Source organism: Mobula hypostoma, unplaced genomic scaffold, assembly GCF_963921235.1.
Source record: "Mobula hypostoma unplaced genomic scaffold, sMobHyp1.1 scaffold_62, whole genome shotgun sequence".
Taxonomy (NCBI): domain Eukaryota; kingdom Metazoa; phylum Chordata; class Chondrichthyes; order Myliobatiformes; family Myliobatidae; genus Mobula; species Mobula hypostoma.
Window position 1 is genome coordinate 441691 of NW_026948193.1, and position 15357 is coordinate 457047.

Sequence of the window (15357 nt, forward strand, 5' to 3'; positions counted from 1 at the left end):
TCGATTTAGACTGTGAGGTCAGGAGTTCACTCATCACGCTGGGGAACATTCAGTTCGCTTATAACAACCGAATGGACACCGTCCCTGAGCCTGGCGGTATGTTTCTGTTTTATTTAATCTTCGCCCCGATGGGAGGGTGAGAAATGAGAAGGTCCAGGGTTGTGGGGATCTTTCATTATTTTGGATGCTTTACTGAGGCAGTGGGTAGTATAGACTGAGTCCATGGAGGGGAGGTTGGTGTCTATGATGTACTCATCTTTTCCAGGATTGTTTTTTTTTCGCTGGAGCGACCAGAGGTTTAAGTACCGGGATGGGATACTTTCTGCGGAGAATTGTTAAAGCGTGTAGATTCGAAATGGAAATATACCAAAGTTCTTATTGTTTGTTCTGGTTTTGTTATATTGGAATCTGTTATCTACTGGTGTGTACTATTATTTCAGTATCTGTGTATTACTGGAGGACCATCAGAGATCACCCTTGATCCCCTTCTCCCATCCGGCTCTATCTGCTCACCCCCTGCCCATTTGGTTCAACCTCTGTCCAGCCGGCATCCCATCACCTCAGTGATATATATCAACCATCTTGTTCAATCTTTGCCCAGCCTGTATCCCACCACCTCAATGATATATATCAACCATCTTGTTCAATCTCTGTCCAGCCTGTATCCCACCACCTCAATGATATATATCAATCATCTTCTTCAAAATCTGTCCAGTCTGTATCCCATTGCCACAATGATATATTTCAGGAATCTCTCTTTCAAACTTTGCATTCATTGTGAAGTTTTGTTTTTCATCGTTTCCAGGATTGTTTTTTTGATAGCTGGAGCTACCAGAGGTTTAATTGAACACAGCACGTGGCAGGGTAAAAGCAGCCATTTCAATTTTAGTCTCAGCGTGACAAAATTAGATTAGATTAGCTGCTGGGGGCAGGCTGAAGTGTATCCGCATCCTCTATACAGACCGGGGAACCAGCCTGAACCCCGGCCCCGGCAGATGGTCATTAGGTTCCAATTCCACCTCAGTTTGTGAATTGGAAATGGCAGGAACAGCACGGGAAATCGCAGGCTCCGAAGTGTCTTTGTATGGGTGATAATATTGGACTGGTGACTCTGAGGATATGGAACTGGCAGTATACGGGCTTCAGTCCAGGTTGGTAATTTGACAGCCGGGATCGGAATTTTCTCAGTCTGCAGTGAACCTGAAGTCTCGGGCAGTTAGACATGGGGAAATCACCGTCTACACTGCCCAATGGGACGTCATATCTGTCAAGTATTTTGGATATTATTTAAGAGTTAACTAGGAAGTTGGGTGAATTAGGGCAGTGATGTTGTTCTTCTGAACTTTGGTAAAGTCTGTAACAAGATCCCGCAAGGCAGCTGATCTGGTAGGTTTGGACACGTGGGATTCATGGGGAGCTGGCGAGGTGGATTCACACCGGGCTCGAGAACAGGAAGCAGAGAGAGGTGATTGAAGATGGTTTTAGCGAATGGAGGCCTATGACGAGTGGGATGTGTGTGACAGTGTTGAGACCTCTGTAATTCACTATTCATGCCATTGGTTTGTATTTGAATGTACATGGTACGATTAACAAGTTTGAACTGAATTGATTTCTTACATCCTTCACATACATGAGGAGTAAAAATCTTTGTTATGTCTTGGTCTAAGTGTGCAGTGTGCAATCAAAGTAACTTATAATAATTTATTATAAATTGAACAGTACATATAATATAGAGTACACTCAAATTAGCGTGAGCTAATCAGTCTGATGGCCTGGTGAAAGAAGCTGTCCTGGAGCCTGTTGATCCTGGCTTTTATGCTGTGGTACTGTTTTTTGGATGGTAGCAGCTGGAATAGATTGTGGTTGGGATGACTCTGGTCCCCAATGATCCTTCGGGTCCTTTTTGACACACCCGTTCTTGTCAGTGTCCTGAATCATGGGAAGTTCACAACTACAGATGCGCTGGGCTGTCCGCACCACTCTCTGCAGGTTCCTGCGATTAAGGGAAGTACAGTTTCCATACCAGGCAGTGATGCAGCCAGTCAGGATGATCTCAATTGTGTCCCTGTAGAAAGTTCTTAGAATCTGGGGGCCCATCCCAAACCTCCTCAACTGTCTGAGCTGAAAGAGGCGCTTTTGTGCCTTTTCCACCACACAGCTGGTGTGAACAGACTATTTAAGGTCCTCGGTGATGTGTATGCCGAGGAACTTAAAGCTGTTCACCTTCTCAGCCCCGTTGCTGTTAATAGGGGTTTTCCTGTCTCCATTCCTTCTGTAATCCACAACCAGCTCCTTTGTTTTTGTGCCATTGAGGGAAAGGTTGTTATTTTGCCACCACTGTGTCAGAGAGATGAGTTCTTCCCTGTAGGCCACCTCATTATTGCTTGAGAGGAGGCCAATCAATGTAGTGTCGTCGACCAATTTTATTAGCAAATTAGAGCTATGGGTGGTGACACAGTCATGGGTATACAGGGAGACTAAATTCGGGAGACTGGTTGATAAGGCAACAGGTGACAATGAATTTCAAAGACATCTTGGTCAGTTATGGAGATGGGCTGAGGAATGACAAATGTTTTATTAACTTGGACAAGTGAGAGATGGTGCATTTTTGACAGTAAACTAGCTGGGACTGGTATAGTGAATGGGAGGGCATCGAGTGTTGTGGAACAAAGTGACCTGGGAGTGCAAGAGTATAGTTCACTGAAAGTGGGCATGCAAATATAGAGGGTGGAAAATACAGCTTTAATCACGCTGGCCTTCATCAGTGTGGACATTGACTTCTGGACTATGGGCATTATATTGCAGATATATAAATTATTTGTGTGGCCACATAAAGTATGATGTACAGTTGTGTTCACCCTGCTGCAGGAAAAATATTATCAATCTGGAAACGGTGCAGGCGAGAGGAGAATGAGGGTGACATTGTAGGAGCTGATGAAATTAAGAGGCCGTATAGATAATGTGTTTGGTCGTGGTTGAAGATTTCAAAATTGTTTACTGTCATTCTGGTACACAAGTGTAAATGAGAACAAAATAATTGTTACTGTGGATCCAAAGCAAGACAGAGAAAAACAAAATGATAGAGACCACAATAATAAACAAAACACAACACAAAAAGTACGATAGCTTAAAAAAACATTGATCGCATGTCCCTAAATTGACGTTAGGCACAGGAGTGTGTTGACATATGGACACTGACATTGATTGTATGTCCATAAAGTGCCTTTAGGCATAGGAATGTCTGGTCGTATGAGACTGACATTGACTGTATGTCCATAAAGTGACGTTAGGCACAGGAGTGTCTGGACATATGAGACTGACATTGACTGTATGTCCATAAAGTGACGTTAGGCACAGGAGTGTGTTGACATATGGACACTGACATTGACTGTATGTCCATAAAGTGACGTTAGGCACAGGAGTGTCTAGAACTGTCAGGAAATGTTAAACTAGTAGTGGGTGGGATGTGGAAGGTGTGTTAGTGAGTAGAGGTGTTGATCAGACATCCTGCTTGTGGAAAGTAACTGCTTTCAGCCTGATTGTCCTGGCGTGGATGTTACAGATCCACAATTCCTTTAAGGTAGCACCAGAGTCGTAAAGAAAGTTTTGGGCATATTGACCTTTATAACACAGGTTATTAAGAAGAGGGGTTGGGATATTAATGCTAAAGTTGTAAAAGACACCGTGATTCCAATATATGCAGAATTGTGTGCAGTTGTGGTCAGGTAGTTGAGGAAAGATATCGATAAGCGTGAAAGAGTGCATGGAAAATTACACGGACATTGCTGGTATTTCCGGAAATAATTATAGTGATAGGTTGAACAGGTTAGAACTTGATTACCTGGAATACAGGGGAATGAGGGGGTATCCTAGCAGGGTTCTAACTTTTCTATGCCATTTGCCCTTACAATTGAAGGAAGGGTCTATGGACCCCAGGTTGGGAACCCCTGCTAGAGATGCAGAAATCCATGATGGTATAAACAGGGTGAATGCAGGTAGGCATTTTCCCCTCAGGTTGGGTAAGATCATGGATTTAGGGCAAAAAGTGACACATTTAAGGGGAATCTGAGGGGGAACGACTTCACTCTGAGGGTGGTGCGAATGCAGAACCAGCTCCCAGCAGAAGTGAGAGATGAAGGTTCAGTTGTAGTATCTGAGAGATGTTTTGGTAGGTACATCGAAAAGGGAGGTATAGAGGGCTATGGTCTGGGTGCAGGGGGATGGAACCACACCGAACAGGGCACGGACTGGATGGGTTAACAGTCCTGTGTCTGTGCTCTAAGAGCTCTGTGAATCTCAGTTGAAACTTCTGCACATAATCGACATTTGTTTCAGACAGGTCGCACCCAACAATGTGTTTTTATTTTGGACCAGCGTCTGCACTGCTGAGAGTTCTGTCGAGCTGGAACTACCGTCACATTTACTGAATGCACCTCGAAAGGGTAAAAACAACCACTGGAATTTTAGTATCACCATTTCAAAATGGCTGAATGTTCAGTTCATCTTTGCCATAATGAAACACATTGAGTGTGTTATTTCCTTTTTCGAATATCTTTGTGAGCCACTTCCTCCGTCGCCAGGGCAACAGCTCACCAGAGCTGCAAGGGGAGTTGAACATTTTTATTGCTCTCTGGTTACTGACTCTCAGCGGAGAGACAGTGGCCTCAGCAGCCAGTGTTGATACCAGGATGCTTTGAGCAATTACTGTGCGGGATGGATGATGTCTGTGTTGGAATGAAGAAACAGCTAATGATTGTAGGGATTGCATTTGTGCAATTCTGTTCAGTGTGTTAAACATCTTGCAGTCAGTCAGTGTTTTGTGCATTAAAAGAACATAAAAATCTCCTGTACTGAGTTACCAGTGCTATGTTTTCAATTTTATATTTAAAAAACTTTCTTTCTGTTACACGACAGGGAAAGTGCCGGCTAATTGACCTGAGCTACACCGCACTCAACACTAAAATAATGAACAAACGTGTTCAATGTAAATGTGGGGACAAGTTGAAATGTATCAACACTCTCTTTGTGACCCAAGGCCTATGTTTCCCGTCTGATCCCTGTCCAGACAAAGGATCATCAGGTTCCAGTTCTGTCATGGGTTGGTGTGTGAGTGTAAGTTTTTGAACTGGGATTAGTTGAGACACTGCCGTATATTACCGGCAGCAAAGAGCCCTGGGAGAGTTGGTGCTTGAGATACAATCTTGGGATGGGGGCTCCAGGAATATGGAACTGGCAGTGTTTGGGCTTCAGTCTACGTTGGTGCTTTTACAGATGTGGCTGGATGTTCCTCCTCCTGCAATGAAGCAGACGTCTCCGGGGGCTGGATATTGGTAGCGTGAATCTCTCAGTGTGAGATGTGGGAAAGATGTGCGAGGCTCTCCGTGTGGGCTGTGACCCTCTGAGGTTGGGTGCTGGGATATCACACATGTTTTCACCCAGATAAAATGAATCAGGGGATCAGGTTGTCCGGGTTTATGAGATGTTGAGCGAGTATTTCTGTTCTGTGCTCAGATGTTTGGTTCTAAAGTTCTGAAGCAAAGCAGAGAATGAGTTCCCATTCCATCCCTCACAGGGAGAGGCTGTGACTAAATACGCTGTTTTGTGTTTGCCCCAGTAGAAATAGACCGGGGTTTCAGAATTCAATTCACATTTGGAAATTCCCCCTCACTGTCACCTGTCTATCTGTCAGTGGGAGTCAAAGTGAAACTCAAGATGCCGAAGGTAGAACCGAACATGGAACAGTACATCACAGGAACAGGCCCTTCGGCCACAATGGTGTGCCAAACCAGATAAAAAGTAAATCACACCACCACCCCCCCAAAAAAAATAATGAGACTTACCTACACAATGTCCATATCCTCTCAATCTTCCTCACACCCATGTGCCTATGTAAACGTCTCTTAAAAGCCTCCAATGTATTTGCTTCCACCACCATAACAGACAGCACATTCCAGGCATCCACACCTCTCTGAGTAGAACAACTTAACCCTCACATTTCCTTTGCATCTACTCCCTCACACCTTCATTGCATGTCCTCTGGTATTAGACATTTCTAACCAGCGGAAGTATGTTCCCTGTCGACTCTATCTGTGCCTATCATAATCTTATAAACCTCTATCCGATCTTCCCTCAGTCCCTACCACTCCATGGAGAACAACCCAAGATTTTCCATTAAAAACTGGATGATGTTTGAATCCATTCTGATGAAAGGTTTGGAAACCCAATTGCTAACTTTTTTTCCTTTCCCCACAGATGTTCCTTACCTGCTGAGTGATTCTAGTGATTCCAGTTTCTCTATATTACATTCACGCTGGAACATTTTAAATCTCCTGCGAATGGACCAGTTGCTCCAGCGCTCGTTTTGTGAGAGTTGATAGAAGAGTAAAGGAACCAGAGCTTTTCCCAGTACATTGTCCTGGAACCAATTGTCCTGTTTTCCCGGAAATGTATTCAGTACCGTTGTTGCTACCAAGGTTCACAAGAGTAATCTGAGCAATGATAAGCTTTATGCATGCGGAGCTTTTGATGATCCCGGGCCTGCGTTCAGTGGAGTTCAGAGGGATGGTGGTTGGGGTTTGGTGGGGGTGGCAGGAAGTTAGGGCCGGGGGTGATTATTTACATCAGCTGAATAACAAGAAGTCTGGGTGGAGTGGGAATGGAGAGGGTTTCTTGATTAGACGGAGAGTCTGGGATCTGAGAGTGCTGCCTCTGCATAAACAGACTTCACTTTAAAACTGAGACGAGAAATTACTTCAGCCAAAGGTTGGTTGATCTGTAGAATTTGATGCCACAGAGGGTGGTGGAGGCTATCGTTGGGTATATTCATATTCTGGATTGCTTAATAGGTCGAGTGTTATAGCAGGGAAGCAAGAATATGGTGTTGGGAAAAAATAAAACATCCTCCATGATTGATTATGGAACAGACTAGAATGACCGAATCACCTAATTCTACTCCTATGTATTATGACTTGTATCTTATAACATGACTGAACGATGACTTCTTTGTATCCCATCACAAACAAGAGAAGATCTTCAGATGCTGGAAATGCAAGCAACAGACACAAAATGCTGGAAGAACTCAGCAGGTCAGGCAGCATTTATGGAAGAGAGTAGAGTCAACGTACACATGTTGCCTGGCCTGATGGGTTCCTCCAGAATTTTGTGTCTGTTCTTTTGTATCCCATATCAGGTTTTGTAAAGTAAGAGGGGCAGTTACAGAATTCTTCACTCGGATCATTATATAAATGCGTTCAAAAATTTCAATGAATCTAATGCTTTGTTCTCGTTTGTGTTAGTAACATATTTCATTATCTGTCTGGTTAAATTTAGACCTGCGGTGAGAGGTTTATTGGAAGAAAAGCCCACGACTGGAAGTGACCACAACTGAAGATGAGGGGACAGCAAGAATTGAACCAGCCCGAGGACTGACAGCATCAACTGGAGAGAACCCTTCTGACTCGAAGTTTCCATTAATTCAGCCAGGAGAAAGTTTGGTGAGTCTCATTTACTCTAACATTGGTCCTTTAGACATTGCATTTCTGTACCAAGGAAAATAGGAAATAGCTGGAATGAGACTAAATAAACCTAGATGTGCCAGTTATGTCAGTTGCAATCATTCCAGATCTGCTAATATGCCGTTGGCATCAGCTCTGTGAAGCCACGCACATTCCCTCATATTGTTTGCTCATTTCAAACTTGTCACTTCCGATTTTTCCTTGCTTTGTCTGTGAAATGCGTTGAGAATTTCTTCCCTCTATTAGACGCCGCAGTTGTTTCCTGCTGTAGTGATAACAGAAATGTGGAATTACCATGACTACTGCAACATGTCATTGATTCCTCCGCATGGACAGAATGGATGTGGCAAAGCTGTTTCCCATGATGGGGGAGTCTAGTCCAAGGGGCATGACTTAAGGATTGAAGGGCGCCCATTCAGAACAGAAATGCGAATTTTTTTAGTCAGAGGGTGGTGAATCTATGGAATTTGTTGCCACGGGCAGCAGTGGAGGCCAAGTCATTGGTGTATTTAAGGCAGAGATTGATAGGTTCTGAGCAGCCAGTGTATCAAAGGTTATGGTGAGAAGGGGGGGAGTGGGACTAAATGGGAGAATTGATCAGCTCCCATATGATGACTAGGCTGGCAGATAGCTCGGGGTGTCGTACCATGAACTACAGCAATATGTCATTAATTCCTCCGTCTATTGCAAGCTGCAATGATATACTTGCCCTCGAGTATATCATCGTGCAAGCCTCTGCTAAGAACAAACCCTCTTGAAGCCAAATGTCCCAGCACCACATTTCATTCAGTCCTAACTAACAAATCCCAACCAATAAATAATATTTACATACCCTGGCGTCATAAACTATTTTTTTTTACCAATAAATTGTCAGAATCTCTGATCAAGCAGACATAGGTTTTGCAATGTTCCCATCTGACCCTGTACCAAAGGCACAGGTTATATCTGTACTTGAGATGAACGAATGTCCATGCAGCCAGGACTGCTACAGCTGCCAGAGTCGGTTTAAACTCAGTCGTTGAGGGATGGGAAGCAACGTGTTGGGTCAGATGATGAAGCCGTTGATATTAAGGAAGATGCAATGTTCAGAGAGACTGTGCAAGGATTAGCTATGGATAGGGCATCATGTAGTGAAAAGCAGCATCAGTTCCCCCTCCCCCGACTCCCTTTCTCACTCTCCTGTTTTTTTTTACTGGTGTTAATCACGGGAGTCAGGAACTCTTTCTACTCACAGACCAGTGAAAGTAAAGCCTTTGATTCCATTCAGAGCCCAGTTTCTTTATAAAGAGTGGTGTTGAAGTGTTTTCCAGATGAACATGGAGGAATGTGTAACGGAAGTTTAAATCAGATCAGCAGCAGCTTCGGAAAGCCGAGTGGTCCAGTTATGCATTTGCTGCGTTGATTAGAAAAGTTCTGACAGTTTAATTAGTGCAAGCCAATATAACTTCAGCATATTAATTATATTGTGGAACTGAATAGAAACACTACATTGATGAAGTATATAGATGGATATTTATGAGTTAATGTTGTACCCCAGCGGGTTGTGGATCGACCATGACTCATTCGGTGAGCTGGCCAGCCCGGTACGGGACCGAGGGCCGCGCTCCCGCCGTCTCTGTTACTGACTCGACAGTCTCCCCGTCTGCCGCGCGCACCAGCTCACCGCCCCGCCCACTGCCCACGCGCGCCCCCTGGCGGAGCGCCGTCACCCTCGCGCTCCCGTGCTGACGCTGCGCGTGCCCGGTATCTCCCGTGAAGTGACGTGTGATTTACTTCTCTCTCACTGGTGACAGCAAATGCCAATTTAGCATACCAACCAATGGGGATATGGGGTTCGTCATTAAGGCGTTCCCTCTCTAGACCCCACCATGCGTTTCCTAAACTGACTCTCGGGGAAGATCCAACAAGCTTGCTTTTTCAATGCCGCTCTTCCTCGCCATGGAGTTGGAGGAGCTGCAAGGGCGACGGATTGAAGAGGGAGAGCAGGGGGTGTATCTCCTCCGAAGTGGCGAGGACGAAGAAGGCTTCAATACATTTGTAGTGCACACCCGCAAAGTGTTGACTAGCAAGTGCAGTGGAGGGGGGAGTTGATTTTGAGAGCAAGTCACGATCTTTCTCTATGACACAACGGGCTGCAGGGACTCAGTGGCTGCCTTTTGTTTGTGGTGGCTGGGTTTAAAAAGCGGAGTAAACAGACCCACCTTGGGCCAGCAGGCTGTCCCAGTAACACTCACAACACGACTGTCCCAGTGGGCGCTGTGGGGACAGATGTTTGGAGTATGGTTGCTCCCTGTCTGCATTAGCAATTTATCTGAGGGACAAAATGCAACATTTACTAGTCTGTTATTGACTGAAAACATTTGTATTTATTCTGTATTTTGCTTATGATACCATCATTGTCCAACTTATGTTCCTTTAATCGTCATTCAAAACATACATGAAAACCCATGAATACAGCCAAATACAACAGCGTTAATGCACACCAAGCCTTCTTGTTGGAACCTGCCTCTGTAAGATCCCCCGAGAGCATACGCATTTTCTGAGTAATATTATCTATCCATCATAGTGTCTGTCATCCTCTCCTTCTTATTTTGCCTAACATGAGAATCTCCTCCAAGGAATCCTGTCTTCTCATGATGTGGCCAAAATATTTCAGCTTCTCAAGCCTCCTAGTGAGCAGTCTGGCAGTGTTTCTTCAAGTATTGACTTGTTGGATCTTCTTGCTGTCCAACGAACTCTTAACACTTTTCTCCAGCATCCAAGTTCTAAGGCGTCGATTCTTTTGTATTCAGTCCAGCTCTCACAGCCACACATCACAACTGGAAATACCATAGACTTGACTCTACGGACTTCGGAGACAATGTTATGTCTCTGCGCTTCAGTATTTTATCTAAATTCCTATTGCTGCCCTCCCCAGGAGTAGGCGCTGTTTAATTTTCTAGATGCATTTACCATGTATAGAAACTGTTGAACTGAGGAAGACAAAATCCATCACTGCTTCCAGTTCCTTTCCATTTAATACGACGGAGTTTATAGGACTGCCTGGTTTTCTTAATATTGAGCAAGAAGCCAGCTTTCTTCTTTCACTTTCATTCGAAGCTTCCTCAGATCCTCCTCACTTTCAGCCATTAGAACAGTATCACCTGCATATCTGAAGTTGTTTATCTTTTGTCTGGTAATTTTGATTCCAGCATTTTGAGTCCTCTAGACCAACATTCCTCATGATGTGTTCAGCATATAGATTAAATAAGTAGGGTGACAGAATACAGCCTTGTCATACTCCTTTCCCAATCTTGAACCAGATTGTTGTTCCGTGGTCAGTTATAACTGTTGCTTCTTGATCTCGGTACAAGTTTCTCATAAGGCAGATCAGATGTCCGGGTATCCTCATTTCCTTAAGGATTTGCCATAGTTTATTATGGTTCACACTGTTGAAGGCTTTAGATTCATCATTAAAACATAGATAAATACTTTTCTGGAATTCTCCTGATTTCTCTATTATCCAGCATGTGTTAGCAATTTTGTCTCTGGTCCCTCTGCCTTTTCGAAAACCAACTTGTACATCAGGTTGTTCCCGTTACATATGTTGCTGTAGTCTTGCTTGCGTGATCTTTAGTGTCACTTTGCTACCGTGTGAAATTGTTCGGTAATTTGAACAATCCTTTACATTGACCTTCTTGGGAAATGGGATATAAACTTTTGTTTTCCAGTCCAAAGGCCATTGTTAGGTTTATCAGATCTGCTGGCAAATTGCACACAACACTTTCACAGCAACATCTTTTAAAGTTTTAAACAATTCAACTGGCCTCCTGTCACATCCTGCAGCCTTTTTATTGGTGCAAACACGAGGAATTCTGCAGATGCTGGAAATTCAAGCAACACACATCAAAGTTGCTGGTCTTGACGAAGGGTCTCGGCCTGAAACATCGACTGTACCTCTTCCTAGAGATGCTGCCTGGCCTGCTGCGTTCACCAGCAACTTTGATGTGTGTTGCCTTTTTATAGGCAATGTTTTCTATCACCCATTTGACTTCACTTTCCAGAAAGTCCGGCTCGAGATCGTCGAGGGAGTCATTGCTGGTGTCTTCGCAGTTGGGATATTTTCTGTACAATTCTTCTGTGTATTCCTGACATCTCTTTTTGACATTTTCTGGTTCTAAAAGGGCCTCCCCTTCTTTGCCTTTTACTATACTTATTTTTGCATGAAATGTTCCTTTGATTTCTCTAATCTTCTTGAATAGATCTCTTGTTTTTCCAGTTCTTTGGTTTCTTCATCTTCTTTGCATCAGTTTGTTAAGTAAGTTTCCTTATCTCTCCTTTCTGTCGTCTTGAGCGTTGTGTTCATTTGGAGGTGTTTGTTCCAATCTCCTTCACTTCTCTTCACTGCTCAGCTTCCGCAGAAATCCATTGCGCTTTCCTGGTCTTCCTTGTGTTTGCAAAGCTCTTCTGGCTTTCTCTCTACCAGCTTCACTGCATATTCTTGAGGTATGCTGTCAACATCAAACCTTACTTTACCTTGATTTTCCTGCTGCTCTTCAGTTTCATTTTGAATATTGGTCTGAGATTGTTGCAGAACGGAGGGATTGTGGAGTATGGGTGCACAGTTCGCTCAATGCGGCGACACCGGGTGGTGAAGATGTGTTTACCACCTCGTCCTTCAACAGTCAGGGTACTGAGTGCTGGATTTGGGACATTGTTTTATTTAATTTTTTAGTGAGATACAGCGAGCCGCGCTGCCCATTAGGTCCCCCAAGATCATCTGGAGGAAACCCATGTGATCACGGTGAGAACCTGCAAACTCTTACAGGCAGCAACTGGGTCATTCAAACTGGAAAGACGTGTGCTAACCACTATGGGACCGTTGTATAAGTCGTTGGTGAGACTGTGTTTGCGGTACAAAGTATAGTTCTTGCCGCTATATGTTTGCAAAGGCTTGGGTAAAGTGGAAAGAGTGCAGAGACGATTTGTGAGTCTGTTGTCAAGGCCAGAAGGCCTCAGTTCTGGGGAGAGAATGACCGCTCTGTTTTTACTCCCTGGAATGTAGAAGACTGAGCAGCAATCTTACAGAAGTGTTTTAAATTTGAAGGGCAGAGTAAAGCCTGGTTTATACTTCTGCATTAACTGGACGGCGTAAACTACGCAAGTGACCTACGCGCGTTGTGAGCATTTATACTTGTGCGTTGGTGTATCTGTGCAGCACGGCGATTCGCGCAGGTCACGCATGCGCATTCACCCGCCCACGCAAGGCTTCATGGTCATGGTAGTCTCAGGTGAACAAGACGCGAGCGTCTTTTTTCGTGCGAAATGTGTCCTCCCTAATTTAAAACCATAGCACCATAGAAACTACAGCACAGAAACAGGCCTTTTGGCCCTTCTTGGCTGTGACGAACCATTTTCTGCCTAGTCCCACTGACCCGCACATGGACCATATCCCTCCATACACCTCCCATCCATGTATCTGTCCAATTTATTCTTAAATGTTAAAAAAGAACCCGCATTTACCACCTCGTCTGGCAGCTCATTCCATACTCCCACCATCTCTGTGTGAAGAAGCGCCCCCCCATGTTCCCCTTAAACTCCCCCCCACTCACTCTTAACCCATGTCCTCTGTTTTTTTTCACCCCTTCCCTCAGTGGAAAAAGCCTGCTTGCATTCACTCTATCTATACCCATCATAATTTTATATACCTCTATAAAATCTCCCCTCATTCTTCTACGCTCCAGGGAATAAACTCCTAACCTATTCAACCTTTCTCTGTAACTGAGTTTCTCAAGTCCCGGCAACATCCTTGTAAACTTTCTCTGCACTCTTTCAACCTTATTTATATCCTTCCTGTAATTTGGTGACCAAAACTGAACACAATACTCCAGATTCGGCCTCACCAATGCCTTATACAACCTCATCATAACATTCCAGCTCTTATACTCAATACTTTGATTAATAATGATTAATAAAGGCCAAAGTACCAAAAGCTCTCTTTACGACCCTATCTACCTGTGACGTCACGTTTAGGGAATTTTGTATCTGTATTCCCAGATCCCTCTGTTCTACTGCTCTCCTCAGTGCCTTACCATTAACCCTGTATGTTCTACCTTGGTTTATCCTTCCAACGTGCAATACCTCACACATGTCTGTATTAAACTCCATCTGCCATTTTTAAGCCCATTTTCCCAGCTGGTCCAAGATCCTCTGCAGACTCTGAAAACCTTCCTCACTGTCTACTACACCTCCAGTCTTTGTATCATCAGCAAATTTGCTGATCCAATTTACCACATTATCATCCAGATCACTGATATAGATGACAAATAACAATGGACCCAGCACTGATCCCTGTAGCACACCACTAGTCACAGGCCTCCACTCGGAGAATCAATTCTCCACTACCACTCTTTGGCTTCTTCCATTGAGCCAATGTCTAATCCAATTTACTACCTCTCCATGTATACCTAGCGACTGAATTTTCCTAACTAACCTCCCATGCGGGACCTTGTCAAAGGCCTTACTGCAGTCCATGTAGACAACATCCACTGCCTTCCCTTCATCCACTTGCCTGGTAACCTCCTCGAAAAACTCCAATAGTTTGGTCAAACATGACCTAACACGCACAAAGCCATGTTGACTCTCCGTAATAAGTCTCTGCCTATCCAAATGCTTGTAGATTCTGTCTCTTAGTACTCCCTCCAATAACTTACCTGCTACCAACTTTAAATTTACCGGCCTATAATTTCCCGGATTACTTTTCGATCTTTTTTTAAACAACGGAACAACCTGAGCCATTCTCCAATCCTCCGGCATCTCACTTGTAGACAGCGACATTTTAAATATTTCTGCCAGGGTCCCTGCAATTTCAACACTAGTCTGCTACAAGGTCTGAGGGAACACCCTGTCAGGTCCTGGAGATTTATCCACTTTAATTTTCCTCAAGACAACAAGGACCTCCTCCTTTTCGATCTGTACATTTTCCATGATCTCACTACCTGTTTCCCTTAATTCCATAGACTTCATACCAGTTTCCTTAGTAAATACAGGCACAGAAAAACCTATTTAAGATCTCCCCCATTTCCTCTGGTTCCGCACATAGCCGACCACTCTGATCTTCAATAAGACCAATTTTATCCCTTAAAATCCTTTTGCTCTTGATATACCTGTAAAAGCTCTTTGCATTATCCTTCACTTTGACTGCCAAGGCAACCTCATGTCTTCTTTTAGCCCTCCTGGTTTCCTTCTTAAGTATTTTCTTGCACTTCTTATACTCCTCAAGCACCTTATTTACTCCCTGCTTCCTGTACATTTCATACAACTCCCTCTTCTTCTTTATCAGAGTTGCAATATCCCTTGAGAACCAAGGTTGCTTATTCCTATTCAATTTGCCTTTAATCCTGACAGGAACATACAAACTCTGCACTCTCAAAATGTCTCCTTGGAAGGCTTCCCACCTACCGATCACATCCTTCCCAGAGAGCAACCTGTCCAATTTCGGAGCTTTATGGAAAACATTACAACCAGAGTTCCTTCCCTGCCCTTCAGTCGGCCAATGGGAAGCTATTGCAGCGTAGGATGACATGCGATACAACGAAGCGGACCGATCAGAGTTGTTGCGCTCTGCGTTGCCGCGACGCGCGATTAAATTTTGTGAGAGGGGCGCGTTGCAGCAATGCAAGTGTCGCGTGGGGTTCCTCATCAGCTTTGCGTAGGGTTTGCGGTGATGCAGACCTTGCGGCGACGCGTTGACGCAGAGTATAAACCAGGCTTAACTGACTCACTCTTTTATTTGTGTATTTCACATCCTCGCCAGCAGTTGGTGTTTTCTTCCACCCGGACGGCGGAGAAGCAGACGACAATC